We start from the raw sequence: 18,557 nt of genomic DNA on the forward strand, positions 1-18,557 counted from the left end.
GTACAACAGACAACAGTCTAGAATCATTTGATTAAACTAAATGGTTACATAATATTTTAATACTAAATTAGAAATGAGGTCAGAAATCTATGATGAACAAATGAATGGCAACAAACATTAGAATCAAACAGATTTACTGAGGCATCATAAAAATCAAAAAAATTAGCAATCTAATAGATGGGAAAGCTGTTAAATCTCTCACATTAATTACCCACAATTTGATAGGCTTTTTTTCTTTAACATTGTTCCATTTCAGATATTTATCTTCGTGATTATAATGCCACTTTTGCATAGGTTTTCTCTTTTTTTTTAAAAGATAAAATATGAGTAAGTGGTTAATTCAGAGATATCTTGGTAATATTTTATCAATGTACTCCAAATTGCAGTATTATGGGTTGTATGTTCCACTATGTGAAAAGCAATATAAAACATTGTTTAAGAAGTAAAGATTTTCTCCATGTACCACCTTCCCTATTTGTTTACTTTCTCTACTCCTTTCTTGATGTTTCCTGTCTTCCCCTGATGTTGTCTCCGAGGAAAATTAATAATATCATTTACACAAAGATGGTAGGATCTTAATTATCCTCTTTAAATAAACTGTATCTCAAATAAGCTATTTTTGCTTAATAACATGCAAAGAATTAATTTGGAAGCATGTGGTAGACCAAATAACACCCCTCCCGAGGATATCTATGCCCTAATATGCTGCTTCATATGGCAAAAGACACTTTGCAGATGTGATTAAAGTTACGGATTTTGAGATGAGGAGACTACCCAGGGTAGGCCCAATCTAGTCACATGAGTCCTTATAAGCAGAGAACCTCTCCCAGCTAAAGTCAGAGAGATGCAAAGGAGGAAGATGCAGGGGACATTTGAATTGTGAAAGGGATTCAACCTGCCTTTACTGGCTTTGTGTCTGGAGGAAGAGGGCCAGGAGTCAAGGAACGTGGGCAACTTCTAGAGCTGACAGCCAGTAAGAAATCTGGACTTCAGACCTACAACCTTAGGGAACTGAATTTCCTCAAAAACCTGACGGAGCAAGAAAACAGATTCTCCTCTCAATCTTCCAGAAAAGAATACAAGGTGGATGATTTTAGTCTGATGAAACCTGTGGTGATCTTCTAATAAACTATGAGATAACAAATCTGTGCTGTTTTAAGCTGCTAAGTGTGTGGTAATTTGTTACAGCAATAAAAAACTAGTACATGGCCTTTCCAGCACCATCAGGGAGCCCTGCAGGACATGGCAGTCTTCTCTAGGCCACCCTCAAGTCCTGCTGTAGCGGAAGGAGGTAATTCCTGCACGAAGGTGACTTGCAGGCGTAACTCAGAGCAGTGAGTCAGGCGAGCTTTGACCCCAAGAGAAGAGAAGACACTGGTATTGCTGCTGCTGTAGGACAAAAGGGAAAGAAACACTCTAAAGCAGCACCATCCCATAGAACTTTCTGCAATGATGGAAGTGTTCTCTAATTCTGCTGTCGAATATAGTAACCACTAGTCACACGTGGCTACTGAGCACTTGAGACGCGACTAGTGTGAGGACCTGAATTTTTTAATCTTATTTAATGTTGTTTAGTTTACATTTACTTTTTATATCTGTGGCCAGTGGCTACAGTGTTGGACAGAGCAGCTGTGGAGAACTGGGTCTGCCAGGCAGCACGCACACCCTCCTCCCCACGTCAGCTCACAGAGAGGCTTCATGCAGAGTCCCTGCCCACTGCTCTGATGCATGCTGCAGGGCTACGGAGAGAAACAGTGATGGCTAAGAGGGTGAAATGCGAAAAGGTCCACAACAGTAGGGAACGCTTTCTAGTTGAGACAGCAAGCCTCTGTCACTAAGCCTGAATTCTGAGCCTTCAGCACGAGATTCAGGAAAACCTCTCTGCAATCGGCCTCTCAGGCCAGATGTTCCAAGAAGTCGCCGTCCAGTGTAGGACTCAGGACAACACGAGAGAACGGAGGCAGGACCAGGAAAGAAGAAATGGGTTGGATGAAGTTCTTCCTCAAGTTACCATGGACTGAGGCTTTACCAACATCAGAACATGGTTGGTACTTGGCAACCAAAGCATAACGAAAGGGAACAGACTCACCTTTGGTAAACAAACAAAACAAGAAACAAAAACAAACAAACAAAACAACAGACTGCTCTGGCTGTCTCAGCAGCTCCATACAGTTGGCCAGTCAGAACCTGGGCTGACTCGCTGTTTCCCCTTCCTCAAGGGTCTCCTCACTCCACTGTCTGAGAGCTATAGCCAACACCACGCCCAGAGCCCATAGGTGGGCTGCCTGGGCTCTAGCTTTATACCCCAAACATGGAACCTGATTCCTATCCTTTACCTCTCTACCTACCATAAATAAGGTAGGCTGGTATTAACCAAAACCACAAAAATGTTTTGAAGTACCTAAAGGAACAATAACCAAAAGACTATATAAAATACAAAACAGATAGCAAAATAAGTTTCTAATAATCTTTCAGACATCACTAAAGTCATTTAAAGAATCAAAGGGCTGATGCACACACTCCTTGCTATGCTTTCTTCCCTCCCAACTCCTGACGTATCTCCATGTGGTGATGGAAACAGAAATCATCCAGAATAACAGCTAGGCTTGGGGCAAAGTACAAGGTTGTGAGGCCGGTACCCATGTCTTTTATGAAGGAGCAGGAGACACAAGGAGTACAGAGAAGACTGCAATAAAACAGGAGAGACAATGGTAATGCCAAATGGAACAAGTCTCAAAGTCTCGATATTTTGTTAGTTATATTTGTTGTTGTTATTTTTCACAAATGTTGGAAGAGTAATGGTCTGGAAGCAGCCGTGGAGAGCAAAGAGGATCCTGCCTCTGCTTTCTGACCCTGAGAAACACAGTGAGAAAATAAACAGGTATGGCAGGTAAAATTCTAAAATGACCCCAAGGACCCATGCCCTAATATAATCCCTGACCTTGAGTGTGGGCAGGACCTTATTAAGGAAAAGTAAAAGGATTTTGCAGCTATAATTAAGATCCCTGACCAATTAAACACTGAATTAATCAAAAGACAGCATCCTGGATGGGCCTGACCTAATCAGTTGAGCTCTGACAGAGGGTCTAGAGGTCAGAGAGATTCTCCTGCTGGCCTCGGAGAAGTGAGCAACCACGTTGTGAGAGGGACTGTGAAAGGCCCTGTGAGAAGACCACATGGCTAAGACCCTCAAGAGGCCTCTAGGAGCTGAGAGCAGTCCCTGACTGACGGCTAGAAAGAAAATGCAGACCTCAGCCCTATAACTACAAGGAACTGAATTCTTCTAACAACTACATGAGCTTGTAAGAGGATCTAAACTCTAGAAAGAGATGCAACCCCAACTGACACCTTGATTGTGACCTTGTGAGACCCTGGAAAACCAAGTTGCAGCATCTGGACTTCTGACCCATGGATAAAGTAAGATGATAAATATATGTGTTTTTTTTTAACATCTTTATTGGAGTACAATTGCTTTACAATGGTGTGTTAGTTTCTGCTTTACAACAAAGTGAATCAGTTATACATATACATATGTCCCCATATCTCTTCCCTCTTGTGTCTCCCTCCCTCCCACCCTCCCTATCCCACCCCTCTAGGTGGACACAAAGCACCGAGCTGATCTCCCTGTGCCATGAGGCTGCTTCCCACTAGCCGTCCACCCTACGTTTGATAGTGTATATATGTCCATGCCACTCTCTCACTTTGTCACAGCTTACCCTTCCCCCTCCCCATATCCTCAAGCAGGATCCCCATATCCTGCTCTAGTAGGTCTGTGTTTTATTCCCGTCCTACCCCTAGTCTCTTCATGACATTTTTTTTTTCTTAGATTCCATATATATGTGTTAGCATATGGTATATGTGGTTTTAAGATGCTAAGTCTATGGTAATTTGTTGTACAGCAGTAGAAAATCAATACAGAAGGGCTATAGGGGACTCTGTATACTTGAAGAGAAGTCAGGTTTCTCTTAAGACAAGGGGAATATCCTTAGCCACTTTAAACTCTGAGGCTCACTGCCCTTCTTTAGATACGTATGTTCACAAAAGCTTAGAGGGAGATGCTTGCTCCATTCAGCCTTCTCTCTAGATGTATCTTCAGTGGCCAAGAAAACACTTCCTGGGAAGACAAGCAACTCTGATGTGGTCACTCTTATTAGCTCCATATTGGGGAACTAAATTTCTCAAACCAGTGTTCAATCATGGAAAGATGACTTTAATGGAAATGCTTTATGAAAATGTTTGCATAGCTCCTGGCTTTCAATTCATATTCTGAGAACAGTCACATATTTCCTATACATATCTTAATACCACAAGGTAACTGTCTTTTCACTTTCACTAAACTTTTATTTTTCACAAGATTTTGCATTGGAGCTAAACTAGTAGCTAAAATGGTTTCACTGGTCAAGTTTTCTTATTCTTGATTAAGCAAAGATGAACTTATACATGTCAAGGATCAGAATCACTGTTAAGTTTGATATCCCTCTTAATGTTCCCCTCAGTAATGTGCCCCGTATTTCTATTTTCTATATAAAAATCACCATTTCTTATGACTATAAATGGAGTATAATCTATAAAAATTTTGAATCACTCTTGTACACCATAAACTAATATAATATTGTCAACTCTACCTCAATTAAAAAATCACCATTTTCTTAAGCCACATTATTTTTATAGTTAGCTTTCTTTACAGGGTATTTTTGATCCCAACACCCCAAAAATTTTCATCACTACTGTTCTGGGAACATGTAAAGAATGAAGTAGCCTCTGTGAGTTGCAGGTACTGGGCAGCTTGCTGAGCTCATGTCCTGACAGCAGCCTCATGTCTGTACCACAGCCAAATCAGAAATACACGAAATGGACCCACAGAGTTGCTAGAAAATATTTTGAAGCATGACTATTAAACCTATGAATGTTAAGGATGAATTTTGCTACATGTAACCATACGCATATGTGAACTGTTATTAAATATAGCCACGTATAATACATATACAGCATCACTTTATTTTCCCAATTATACTGTATTATACTCACTACAAAGATGAAAATCATAAAAATTCTATCCAGCCACATAAATATCTCCTACACATGCATATTCTGGGGTCTAGCATAGCTTCTGGCACAAAGTTTCTATGTGAATTATGACTTTATCTCTTAGCTTCCTTCACTGTAAAATATCTCATCACAACACTGTGAATGTACTTAACACAACTGAACTGTACACTTAAAAATGGTTAAAAAGGTAAACTTTTGTTATGTACATTTTACCACAATAAAAAAAAAAAAAATTACTTCCTCGACCAGTACCCAGTGGGAGGATACAATAAAGTTCTGTAGGAAAGAAAACTTAATTTGTGCCAGATCGGTCCCCTCACATTAGGGAAGGTAACTGAGGACCAAAGAGGTTTGAATAACTTATTAAAGTGCCGATAATAGGCAGAGAGTCGATGGCAAATCTAAACTATTTTTCAGACTTAGGAAAACCTGAAGATATCTTCTAGAACTAATGGAATAGCAAGAAGTAACAATTCCAGAAACTATCTACATGTGATAAAATTCTAATTCTAGTTCATTGACTCCTGAGCTTTCAGAAATCCTGCATCCATGCCCATTCGTCAGTTCAAGGTGGGTCAGATGATGACACTGGGCCACTTGTGGCTGATACTGCCCTGTATTTATTGTCCATAAATGGAGCATTCTTTCTCTTCCAATGGAGCACAGGCTCAAACATGAGGAAACAGGTTTACTTTGGCTCTCACATGCCAGCTTTCTATTGAGATCTTGAAGAGTGTTTTGCCCTCGGATTCGATTAAGCCTCATTTTTCATGAGCTGACAGTCACTGACTACGCTTGTGTCACCTTCCCTATGACCATACTGGCCAGTTCAACTTGAAATATGACAGTATCCAAAGCCAGTTCCAGGAGGCTAATTCCTGGTAACCGGCATCATTATAAGACACATACGGAGCACCTCTATGGGATGTGGCATTTTTATTCAGAACCCCACAAACAGCTCTGTCAAATTCATCATATTCCCTCCCTTGCTATGGGAATTTCATAATAGTGCCCTCCAGCGTTTCATAAAAAGCTACCTAATATAATCCTTCATAAACAAATAATTACATTTAGGAAACTGACGTTTTAATTAAACTTACTTTCCCTTACAAATTCACTGGTAGTCTTGGGTTACACAAATCACAGAGGATTTGAATAAGCAAAGCCATACCACCAGGATCTTTTAAATGCTTCTTTCCCATTTTTAAACAGCTTAGTAAGGTATTTTAAAAGAAATTCAAGTCAGAATGTAGAATGCAGGTAATCAACTTTCAGTTTAATACTGCTTTTATTGCGAAAAAATATTACTTATAGCCAATTCAGGTTAAAGGCTAAAATTAGTCAATGATTGTATGGCTGTGTATGTACTTAAGAATAAAATGAGACACTAAAATGTTACCTAGGAAACACAGACTTGGAGGATTATAAAAAGACCTCAAATAGCTTCCAAATTTTGTTAAGACTCTGGAAAAGTAACAAATGAAACAAGATCCTCAATTGTGCAGGTTGACTAAAGGGGATGAAGCAGCATAAGAGGACTCACAGTACCTTGGCAAAGGCAGCAGGGATGTTCCACTGTTTCAGACTAACGAGGATAATTTAAGTGAAGCCAGTTGGAGGTGATAATTTTTGAAAAGAATAGAAACTTCTGTATAGTTAAATATGTTCAAATGTCAACTAGTACCTAAATTACTTCTTGCCAGCCCTGTGGATGTTGGCTTCATTGGGACTGAGTTTCAAAGCAATCGGTTGTAATCTTTAGGGAGCAAAGTCAAGTGTTAAGACAGGCTGCTAGGGCCGCAGATCAGCAACACACACTCACCTGCCAATCACCTGTCAGGCTGCCAAGATGGGGATCACGGGAGAGACCAAAAGCACAGGGAGACAGAGAGGTCAGAGAAAGGCGTTTATAAGAAAGTGGGGAAAGCCACCTATTAAGGACAGGGAGGGAGATACAAGGAGAAAGGGAGGGGGCTATAGTCTGGGTTGTGCATGGCAAGACTAAAAATAATAGTAAAGAAACTGAGACTGCTGGGAATGGAAACGGGCAGACAGGGAATGTCTGTCCCTGAGCACAGGAAGGCTTCCGCACCTCGACAGTTTCTGTTATCTACATTTAGAGAAGAACTTGGTTGGACAAAGGAGAGAGCGAGGGGCATCCCTTCTGCTCATCAACTAGGCTGAACCTCAGTTTGGTTAAGGCTGGTACTCGAGTATGGAGAGAGTAATAAAAGCTAGATAAGTCACATTTAGGACATCAGGCAAATCCTTCCCAGCACCTCACAGAACTGAGACACTCAGGGTATAACTGAAAGCTTTTCAATGGCCTGAGAGCCTGGCAGAGACAATAAAAATTTCGAATTCTAACCATGAAAATAGGACTTCCAGGGTCTGGAATGTTTATCATATCCATAATAGCTACCACGTTAATTCTCTGGCTCCTTCTCTATGTGTTCCTTCCAACCACTGCCTTCTTAATCACAATGGGCTGCTGTCTCTGCTTTATTTCCAAATCCAAGGCCTGGTTGGTTCTGCCATTCTCCTACTGGATCTGACATCTTTCGCCATTTTATTCATGCTCTGTTTTGCTTTCTAGGACACTTTACTCACTGCTTCTCTTCAGAGCTATCCCTTCTAACTCCTTCTTGCCACATAACCAGTCAGATAAATATTCCTTAAATAACTCTGATCATATCTCCCACCTTCTCTGAAACCTTCAGGAAACAAAAACATTTCAACTGCAGAAAGGAATCCCAGAGCTTGCGTATCAAGGCCGTTCCACTCTCCATACCTACTATTCCCTGACATCTTAAGTTAAAATAGCTCAAATCTCTTTCTCCAAGTTTTGAGAAGTTATTCTCACTGTGCTCAGAGACCTGTATTCATTATTTAAAACTGAGCTCACTTCCTGATTACTTCAGAGAGAGGAAAAATTAGTGAGTCTTAGAAATATAATATACCTGCCTTAACACAAATTACTAACTAGGCAGCCCACAACAGAACTATGCCTTTTAGACAGAAATCGTCAATTGGCAACAGCTGCCAAGGCACCAGGGGAACAAACTTTCCTTCCTGCTACAGCTACTTGGGAGTCCCCACTTTGTTTTCTCCATCTACTCACCTTCCCCTTCCCCTTCCCTTCCTCCTCCCCCACCAGCCCTCCCTGCCGCTGTGCTGCGCAGGACCAAGCTCTCATTGCAAACATTTGACATCCAATCCTAATGCTTGAGCTGGTCCAAATCTGCATCTCTGGTGCCGTAGTTGTGGTACACTTTCATTCATTCACTCATACTTATTTAAATGTTCCTGAGCATGTGGCTCTAACCTTGGCTGCACATTAGGATCATATGGGGAAACTTTTAAAAAACACTAATGACCAGGTCCCATCCTTAGAGGTTCTGACTTAATTGGCTTGGGGTAAGGCTAACCATTCCTATTTCTGAAAAAGATACCCAGTTGATCCCAGCCTGGACAAGGAACCACTTCCCTAGTGCAGAGCAATTGATATTTAAATCCAGTTACTGAAAGTGTAAAAATAATTTAAAAAGCTCAGCCTCTTCAATCACTCAAAAAAGAACATAGGGCTTCCCTGGTGGCGCAGTGGTTGGGAGTCTGCCTGCCGATGCAGGGGACGCGGGTTCGTGCCCCGGTCCGGAAAGATCCCACATGCCGCGGAGCGGCTAGGCCCGTGAGCCATGGCCGCTGAGCCTGCGCGTCCGGAGCCTGTGCTCCGTCCGCAACGGGAGAGGCCACAACAGTGAGAGGCCCGCGTACTGCCCCCCACAAAAAAAAAAAAAAAAAAGGTGTTAAGTACTATAGAGAAAAAAATAAAGCAAGGCAGTGGGGGGAAGAAAGATGGAGTGTAATTTTAAAGAAGCAGTCAAGAATGATCTCATTGAAAAGATATATGGGCACAAGTTTGAAGGAGGTGAGGGAGCAAACAAAACCATGCTGATGCCTGGGACAAGAATTAGTTCAAAGGCCCTGAGATGGGAACTGGTCTAGCATTTTGGAGGATTAGTAAGGAGCCAGAGGTTCTGGAGCAGAGTGAATAGAAGGAAAACTAATTAGAGACATGCCAAAGAGGGGAGCAAAGAAGGGAAGACTGTACGAGGCCTTGTATGCCAAAGTAAGGATTTTAGCTTCTGCTCTAAGGAATCTGGGAATTTGGTGGGTTTTAAGCAGGTATGTGACAGGATCTAAGTTACATTTTTAAATGATTATTCTAGCTTCTGTGTGAGTCTAGCTAGACTAGGAGCAATGGTAGAAGCAGAGTAGCTGTAATGAATTAATCTAGTCAAGCAACATCAGTGACCTGGGCCACAGGGACAGCAGCTGGAGGTAGTATAAAGTGACCAGATTCTGGATATATTTGAAATTAAAATCAACAGAATTTTTTGACAAATTAGTTATGGAGCACAAGAGAAAAATAAGAATCAGGAATAATTCCAAGGTTTTGGTTTGAGCAACTGGAAGGTATTACTGCAATTAACTAAGATGCTTTGGGGACAGGTAGGGAGAGACTTTGGTTCTGAATATACTATATCTGAGATGTCTGTTAGATATCCAAGGAGAGATGTCAAGTGAATGTGGGCCTCATCAGCACACAGGTAGCATTTACACTTCTAAATTCAGTATACTAAAGTATTAATTATATATAAATGTGCGAAATTCATTAGGTTACCTAGGTACAATCATACTAGCCTTTCAATTTATAGTGAGTAAAAAAAATTATTAATTAATTGATTAAACTACTTTGTGGACATACATACCCAGAGTAATAAAAAGTAATACACAGTGGACTAGCATGATTCTAAAAACAAAAAGCATTAGCAGCAATATTGTCCCAAGCCACCTGGAGCAGTTACAAGGCTGGCTTCATTTCCTGTCAAAGAATAATTCAGCCTTCACAGCTCCAGCACACATCCTCTGTAAAACCCCCCAGGATGCCCACTGTCAGAGTAAGAGACTCTGCCCTCTGTACACCCACTGATGCTGCTCATTCTCCCACCACGGCCTTAAACACACTGCTTTATAATTTAGTCTAATTAAGTATATGTTTCTCCCACTAGAGTCTAAGGCAAGCTAACGCAGGTCAGTGACCATGTCTGATCCACTTCTGTGTCACCAGTGCTTCACACAGTACTAGGTGCATCAAACGAAATTATTAAATGCTGATTGCTGAATGAGTAAATTAGAAATCAAGAACAAAACATTAAAAATAATTTCATGTACCTAGGTTTCCGTAAACCAGGTCTCCGTTCTTTTAACTATATCGAATGCAGGATCTGCAGCTCTGAAGCTACATGTTTCTAAAAGTGATATATTTGAAAATAAACCTCACTAATACATAAGCATTAAATAATAAAAAACAACATTCTCACTCTACACAATTAAAGATCATTTTAGAACAAGAAGCATAATCAGTTCTCTATTTTCATGTTTGTTCTTAAAATGAAGAACATTTAAACAGTCTCTGTAAGTTTTCAGAGTTTTGATGTGTGTGGCAGGAATTTTGAGCAGTTCACCAAAAATTTTAATCACTGTCTTCTGCTGCAGAAATGTGCATTTGTTAATTAGATTCCTGTTTTCTTCATACACCAAATCAGAATGGATGCTCCGCTCCTCTTCCTACTCTGGCAGGCAGCACAGTCTCTAATTGACTTTTTTCTAGGACTTCTTTCTACCAAATCCCTTTCTTTTCTCCATAGAAGATTTCTAGAGCTCATAACAAACTACAAACAGCACTTAAAGTTAGCAGCACTAAGCAGCCCTGTCACTTTTTTACCTAGCAGGAGCTAAGAAAAAGAATTTCTCCTCAGTTAAAAAATAAAACATTCATACTGTTTGACTTAAATAAGAAAAAAATCAAAACTTAAATAAATTAAGGGTAAATTACGTCAAATGTGAACCAAGCAAGTAAAGATTACTTTGTCTAATTGGACTGGTTGTATACTTCTCTTTCATTTCCTCATACCAAGTTCACAGATCTGTTTTTTTTAAAAAGACAATTCATGGAATTTTGAACCCATTTCAGTCACCTGAATCCACTTATCACACTTCAATGTGTCAAGAGTTTTGGAAATATATTCCAAATCAAAGTTTTACGACCTTATTTTTAAAAGTAGTAAAATAACTGAAAGGCCATTAGCCCAAGACAAAACCTTATCATATCTAAGCCAAGTGACCTGTACATTGACCTCTTGATATAATACTATTAAAGTCAAACAGCCAAATTATTCCATTCTCTATTTCTAAATGTATGAAACTGAAAAACAAAGAAACGACATTAATGATTTTTAATTAAAAATACTCTGGCATATATTGTCATTTTCCGGCATTCAAAAAATGTTACAGAAATGATATACCTACTCTCTAAAATGAAGTACCTTTTATTTCTTTCTTTCTGGTTTAGAATATGCAACTGATTTCTTTCTTTCTGGTTTAGAATATTCACCTTGACATGGAAAATCTCTTGGGCTTACACTCTCATTTCTGAGCCTTAGACTAAAGTCAAAGTTCAGAGTGAAAGAGGCCCAAAACTTAATTTCAGACATTAGTCTTGCTAATCTGTGACCAGATACTGTTCACAGAGGAAGAGCATGAGGCCCCTTCAGTAGATACCTGCAGCTTCTCTCTGAGGCTTCTCTTTCATTTCCTCATACCAAGTTCACAGATCTGTTTTTTTTAAAAAGACCCCATAGGTCTGGAGCGCCCTGAGTCATTCAGGAAGAAAACAGCTAACCTAGGCATCCATTAGCTTTCTCTTCTCTCAATCGCCAAGCCATTTTTATGAGAAGAAACATTCCAAAATGTATATATAACTCTGCCCCGCCACCCTCCCTCCTAAAGTCTCCAAATAAAGCCTCAAATACCCCTTCTAGTTGGAAGACAAGTCTGATATTAACAATCTAAAAATGAATAGGGCTTCCCTGGTGGCGCAGTGGTTGACAGTCCGCCTGCCGATGCAGGGGACACGGGTTCGTGGCCCGGTCTGGGAAGATCCCACATGCCGCGGTGCGGCCGGGCCCGTGAGCCATGGCCGCTGAGCCTGCGCGTCCGGAGCCTGTGCTCCGCAACGGGAGAGGCCACAACAGTGAGAGGCCCGCGTACCGCAAAAAAAAAAATAAAAATTAAAAAAAAAAAAATGAATCAATCAGATCACCCTTACTAGTGAGAAAGAAAAAAATCAGGATGCACGTTTGGAAAAAATACTATTTCTTCCACAATCTTCATTTCTGGCATTGTACTTGCTATTACGTAAGTGCAACAATCACCTATAATAATAAAAGAATGAACACTTTGCAGGTGAGAAAAATGTTAAAAAACTCAAACTTTTTTTTTCTTTTGCGGTACGCGGGCCTCTCACCACTGGGGCCCCTCCCGTCGTGGAGCACAGGCTCCGGAACCGCAGGCCCAATGGCCATGTCCGCGGCACGTGGGATCCTCCCGGACCGGGGCACGAACCCGCGCCCCCTCCATCGGCAGGCAGACTCTCAACCACTGCGCCACCAGGGAAGCCCAGAAAACTCAAACTTTTGAAAGAGCATGTAAGGATTCATACTTAAAATCCAAATCAGGAACTCTACAAAACACTGAATCAGGTCCCATCTGTTTTACTTAGTTTTACCTTTGTCCTACAAAAGCAGTTCGAGGAAGCAACAGCATTTGGTTTACAATGTATTTAAATTTGGAATTGACAAATCACACTCAATGTTAAGAGCTGGAAGTAAATGATCTAAAATTCTAGGTTAATGACTATGCTATAGGCAGTATATCAGTTACCAATAAGAAATAGCACTCAGAAAGAAGGTCTTTATGAAGTTTTCCTTGATTTTAAGTAACATAGAACATGAAACTACATTATTATTATAAAATGCAAATTTTTCAAAAATGAAGTGTAAAAATTATATAATACTTTGATTTATATATTAAAGCACTACTTTCTGATACAAAGAACTAATTCTGTTCTCTCAACCAGTTTCTTCCATTTATGAGTTGAAAAGTTTCAACTAATTGAAATGAAATTTTAAATAACAGTATCTAGTATACAGCTAACTTTAAATATCAAAATTTATGATTTACTTTAATATTATGTACTTTGGGTCACTTATACCTTCTCACATCAACAAAAAGCATGACCAAGATTTTTGAAAATTAAAAAATAAAAAGTACTGACATGATAGCATGTTACTTTTTAATTGTCAGTCAAAACCATCCAAGATATAACTTAAATTAACTGGTAACTAATAATCGATAACTCAAATACTAGTTCACAGCAATTAACTTATTTAGTCAAATATTTTTCTTTACATTTGCCTCTGTGAATTGACATTATACATTATAGCACTGAGAAACATTTAAATTTTACTCTTTCTAGGGGCATGTATAAAACATATTCTTTTATAATTAAGCACCTAGCCCTCTATCCTATTCTTGGGAATCACCACAGCCTTGTAGCTTCATTATTCCTAATTACCACATGGCTAGCTTCCTCTACCTCTCTAGTTATGGCTTTTCTAGATCCAAGACCAAAGTATGGCTAGAGAGTGTCTAAGGAATGGTCAAGTCTAATTTAAATGTTATATTATGTGCAATTCTCTGCTTTGTGCTTGATCCCCATTGTTACAAGATTCTCTAAGGGGAAATAGATATCAGTTCTATTCTCTTAGATGTGCTCTCGCATAAGAAACCCTGAATGACACAAAAAGGAATATGTATTAGGATCTAACCAGGAAAACAGAAACCACCATAAGCATTTATTAAATTACACAAAGGGAATTTCATTAAGGAAAGTGGTTATTCTGATGAAGAAGGTGAAAAGACAAACTGGAGAGACTAATGTAAGCCACTAATATAAGATTTAGCAGCAGCAGGAGGCCACAAGCACCCTAAGGCTAGAGAGACAGAAAGAAGACTCAGTGTTCATGGCCACAGGCCTGGTCTTCCAATACAAACTGGGGCTGCAGGAGGTCTGTCCAGGGCTGGAACCATGGAGATGAAGCTGTTGCCAGAAAATGCTACCTGAGACAGACAGGAAGGTTGAGAAATACCAGACTGTCTCCTTCCCTTTTCCTTCCTGCCTCCCACTAAATGCAGCCTGCAGGGGGAAGCCCCCTATGATATGGAAGCGCATGCTTAGAGAGAAGAAAGGATGTGAGGGCAAACAGGCCTAGGACCAACACAAAGCAAAAGGAAAGAAAGGGGAAGGGGGAGCCAGATTCCAAAATGAAAAGAAGTAGTCAATCTAATGAGAGTTCATTATCACAACCCAGAAAAAGGAATAACTGCCAGAGCATTCCCCACACCTTGTCTGAGAAACCCAGGGTGCTAATAAACTTCTTCTCCTTTGAGCTAGAAGAAAGCTGTAAAAGTATCCTGAGCTGCTTTCTGCTTTCTCAGGCACAGAGGTATTGTTTCATTTTTAAAGATCAAAAATTGATAGCCAATTGCATGTTGAAAAGTACCACTGATCAAACATAATAACCAAGCATTTCCACTAATGAATATAACAGAGAAAGTTACAGTGGGCACCTTTTTTCTTGGAAAAAAATGTTGATGGCCAATCATCCCACTGGGATACAATCAATTGAAAGGAAGTCTACAGTAGGGGAAGCAGCTATGTTCCTGATGGTTTTGTAAGTACACTGTGATCAACAGCTTTTGTGTAAATACCTGTGATACCTCTGGGCTGGAGAGCAAACATACGAAGAGCTCAACTGCCTTTAGTCAATAGACGCTATTGGACTCAATTATTGAGCCAGTGTGCCAAGAGAAGAGGGAGCTCACAACCAAACTCTATTCCAAAAATTATTATGGAAAATAATGAGTAATATTATGTAGACCCAAATTCTGGTTAAATACTGAGGTTCCAAGATAAAATTTTAGAACACACCTCTGATGTTACATAGATAACTTTTGACTAATAGAGAGTTACCATGGAAATGAATTCCTGTTTTCAAAGAATATGGCTCCAATAAAGATGCAACATAATTTATCTTCCCCTCAGTATTCAGGAGCCCCTTAGGCCATCGTTATAAACACTGCACAATGTTAAACAAAATTGTAAAGAAAAATCTGATTATTTGGATTCTCTATGATTAATGATGGGCACAGTGTGGGTATGTACTGTGTTTGTGTATAAATGAATATATAATATGTACATATGCAGGTGGCTAACAGGACCTGCCCAGGGGCAGTGAAAATACTGTTTAAATAAGACAGCTGAATTAGTTGATAATAAAACACCATTAAATATTTTATAAATGTTCAAAACTATTAAGTGAATATAACTGTCAATGTTTTAATCAATTGAATATGTTTTCAAATTAACTGGACTCTAACTCTGTAATTCTCAGTAAATGTTTATTTTAAATTAATAAATGATAACTGAATCACTTTGCTGTACACCTGAAACTAACACATTGGAAAAATTAACTTTACAATAAAAAACTTTATTAATAAATGAGATCTGCTTACTTTCTTTCCCTCAGTAGTGTATCTCATTAAATTTCATTATAACATATTCTCATTAAGCCCCAGATCTGGTTTCTCTAATTCAGGTAGTCTATTCTGTCAATTTAAAGATGTGACCCCATCCGTGCCTGATATAACTATGCATTTATGTATAAACCACAAGATTGAATGAAGCAGATTCACACTGATCCTTAAATAAAATTTCTGTTACAACACAGTGTGAATGAATCTGAAAGTCAAAAAGAGCTTGAAAGCAGTGTCTCCTAATATCTTTCTTGGATAAAGACTGACCTCATGTGTTAGAGACCCCATAAATAAAGTTGAAATCCTTTTTTACAGGAATACTGGCAACGAAAACCATAACTTACGAACAACAAGTGTATGATAAAAATTCAAGGAGTGAACTGAGGATAACATAAGCAATAATATTTAAAATAGAAAGCCAAGATCCAGGAAAGGCCCTTTCAAAAAAGATAGCCAGCTTTCCTCATTTTGTATTTATATATTTATAGTAGAGCCTGAAGCAACCATTTTATCAAAGGATAGATGCAACAAAGAAATTCATTTGTTCATTTTACTTGTTAGGACTTTCACAAACTGAGTCATTTGAAAGATGAATTCTTTTATTTTACTAGTGTCACATTGATACATCCTGCTGTTGTAGTTGCGGAAATGAAAATGCAGCACAAACATACATTACGACTAGAGTAGGAGTAATAGAGTTATAAAATATAAAAAGAGTAGTCTCACTGAACAGATATTACTGACTTAACAGAATGAAAAAAAATAAATGTGATAAATTGCCACAGCTTACGTAGACACTGCCTATACTAATTTAGAAAAATAAAAATCAAAGTCACTAATTTGTGCAATAACAATAAGATACAACATACCTCACGCCGGTCAGAATGGCCATCGTTAAGAAGTCTACAAAGAACAAATGTCAGAAAGGGTGTGGAGAAAAGGGGACCCTCCTACACTGTTGGTGGGAATATAAATTAGTACAACCACTATGGAGAACAGTACAGAGGTTCCTTAAAAAACTAAAAGTAGAGGTGCCATATGATCCAGCAATCCCACTCTTGGGCATATATCTGGACAAAAATGTAATTCAAAAAGATACATGCATCCCTATGTTCATAGCAGCACTATTCACAATAGCCAAGACTTGGAAACAACCCAAATGTCCAACGACAGATGAATGGATAAAGAAGATGTGGTATATATACACAATGGAATATTACACAGCCATAAAAAAAGAATGAAATAATGCCATTTGCAGCAACACGGATGGACCTAGAGATTATCATACTATGTAAAGTAAGTCAGAAAGAGAAAGATAAATACCATATGATATCACTTATAGATGGAATCTAAAATATGCCACAAATGAACTTCTATGAAACAGAAACAGAATCACAGGCATAGAGAAGAGACTTGTGGTTGCCAAGGGGGAGGTGGGGTGGGGAAAGGAAGGATTGGGAGTTTGGGGTTAGCAGATGCAAACTATTATACATAGAATGGATCAACAACAAGGTCCTACTGTATAGCACACAGAACTATATTCAATATTGTGATAAACCATAATGGAAAAGAATATTTACAAAAAAGAATATATATATGTAAAACTGAATCACTTTGCTGTTCAGCAGAAATTAATGCAACAATGTAAATCCACTATATTTCTATAAAAAAATGAAAAAATAAGGTACAAAAGTGTATTCCTCTGATTCAGTATATTGCTATGGTTGGAATTTTTTAAATGATTTTATTAAAAATATTATTTTAGTTGTTCAGTGTATTAAAGGGGAAAAAACAAAACCAAACCATGAAGAGCAGACAAACAATTTTTAATCTTAACATTCAGCATTGGCACTCAGGTAGAAAGAAGGGTCATAAAGATTTTTAACTAAGATTTATTTTCATGAAAATTATTTTTCATTTTTATTTTAATAAAAGAATATGAATGGATTAGGAATAAAGAGTTATAAGAAGCTTTTATACATAATGATGAATATTTTTCTAATTAATTAATTTATTTATATATATTATTTTTCAAATGCTGCTTTAGTATGTGCCAAGCACTCTTCCTCTAAAACCCGAGAGATAGGTAGATGTTATTATTACCTCATTTTACAGATGAGAAAACTGAGGCTAAGAGATTAGTTGATTTGCCCTAGGTCATACAATAGCAGTCATCCTATTAGCTTTGATGACAGCAGTAAGCAGTTTGCTTCCGTTGCGAACTTCAAAGAAAAAATCTATTAATGGATCACACCAGGCCTAGAGAATCAGCGCCTAAATTCTCAACACTGGATTTTTGGCTCAACTCTTAACTCCCAGAAAGCTAAAAAGAACCAAAAGCACAGTCATCCTACAAATACCTCTTCAGAGTCCTCACTGGTCATACTCACTAGGGAATATTTCAGAGATGAATGAACTTAAGAACACACACTTGCCACATCTCAAAATATCACTCAAGTACCTATAATTAATCAGAAACAAATGAAATGATAATCTATAACTTAACAGCTATAACAACCCTAAAGTAGCAAAATAATATGTTCTGCCTTTAGAATAAGACATTCTAAACCGATCAGTTGTTTGGAAATTTGAAAGACAAGAAAGTGCATCTTTCACTTCTAGTCTCTGAATAAACATGAAAAGGAAGATGAAAATTGAGTTAGCTGCATGAATGAACATTCTTTCACTTACTTATGTTAAATTGACTGAAAAAAATCAATTTTGTTTTTCTTTAGAAAATACTTCATATTTTCAGCCATAAGCACTTTTAAAATATGTGTTTTGAAAAAAGTTCTTTAATATGATATGGTCCAAGAAAATATCTGAACTTTGGGCATTTTTTTTAGCTGTTACCTTCCAAAAAAAAAAAACCTCTATTTAAAAACAAAAACAAACTCATTCAGATCTGATGGAGAAATTAAAACCTTTACAGACAAGCAAAAGCTGAGAGAGTTCAGCACCACCAAACCAGCTTTACAACAAATGCTAAAGGAACTTCTCTAGGCAAG

General features: G+C 38.4%; 1 protein-coding gene across 4 annotated transcripts in view; it reads right to left on the bottom strand.

Moving 5' to 3' along the window:
- Positions 1–18,557, bottom strand: part of FBXL17 (F-box and leucine rich repeat protein 17) — a 496,293-nt gene that overhangs the window by 323,558 nt on the left and 154,178 nt on the right. The gene's annotated exons all lie outside the window — the stretch shown is intronic.

This window comes from Physeter macrocephalus, chromosome 8 (assembly GCF_002837175.3).
Source record: "Physeter macrocephalus isolate SW-GA chromosome 8, ASM283717v5, whole genome shotgun sequence".
NCBI classification, from domain to species: Eukaryota; Metazoa; Chordata; class Mammalia; order Artiodactyla; family Physeteridae; genus Physeter; species Physeter macrocephalus.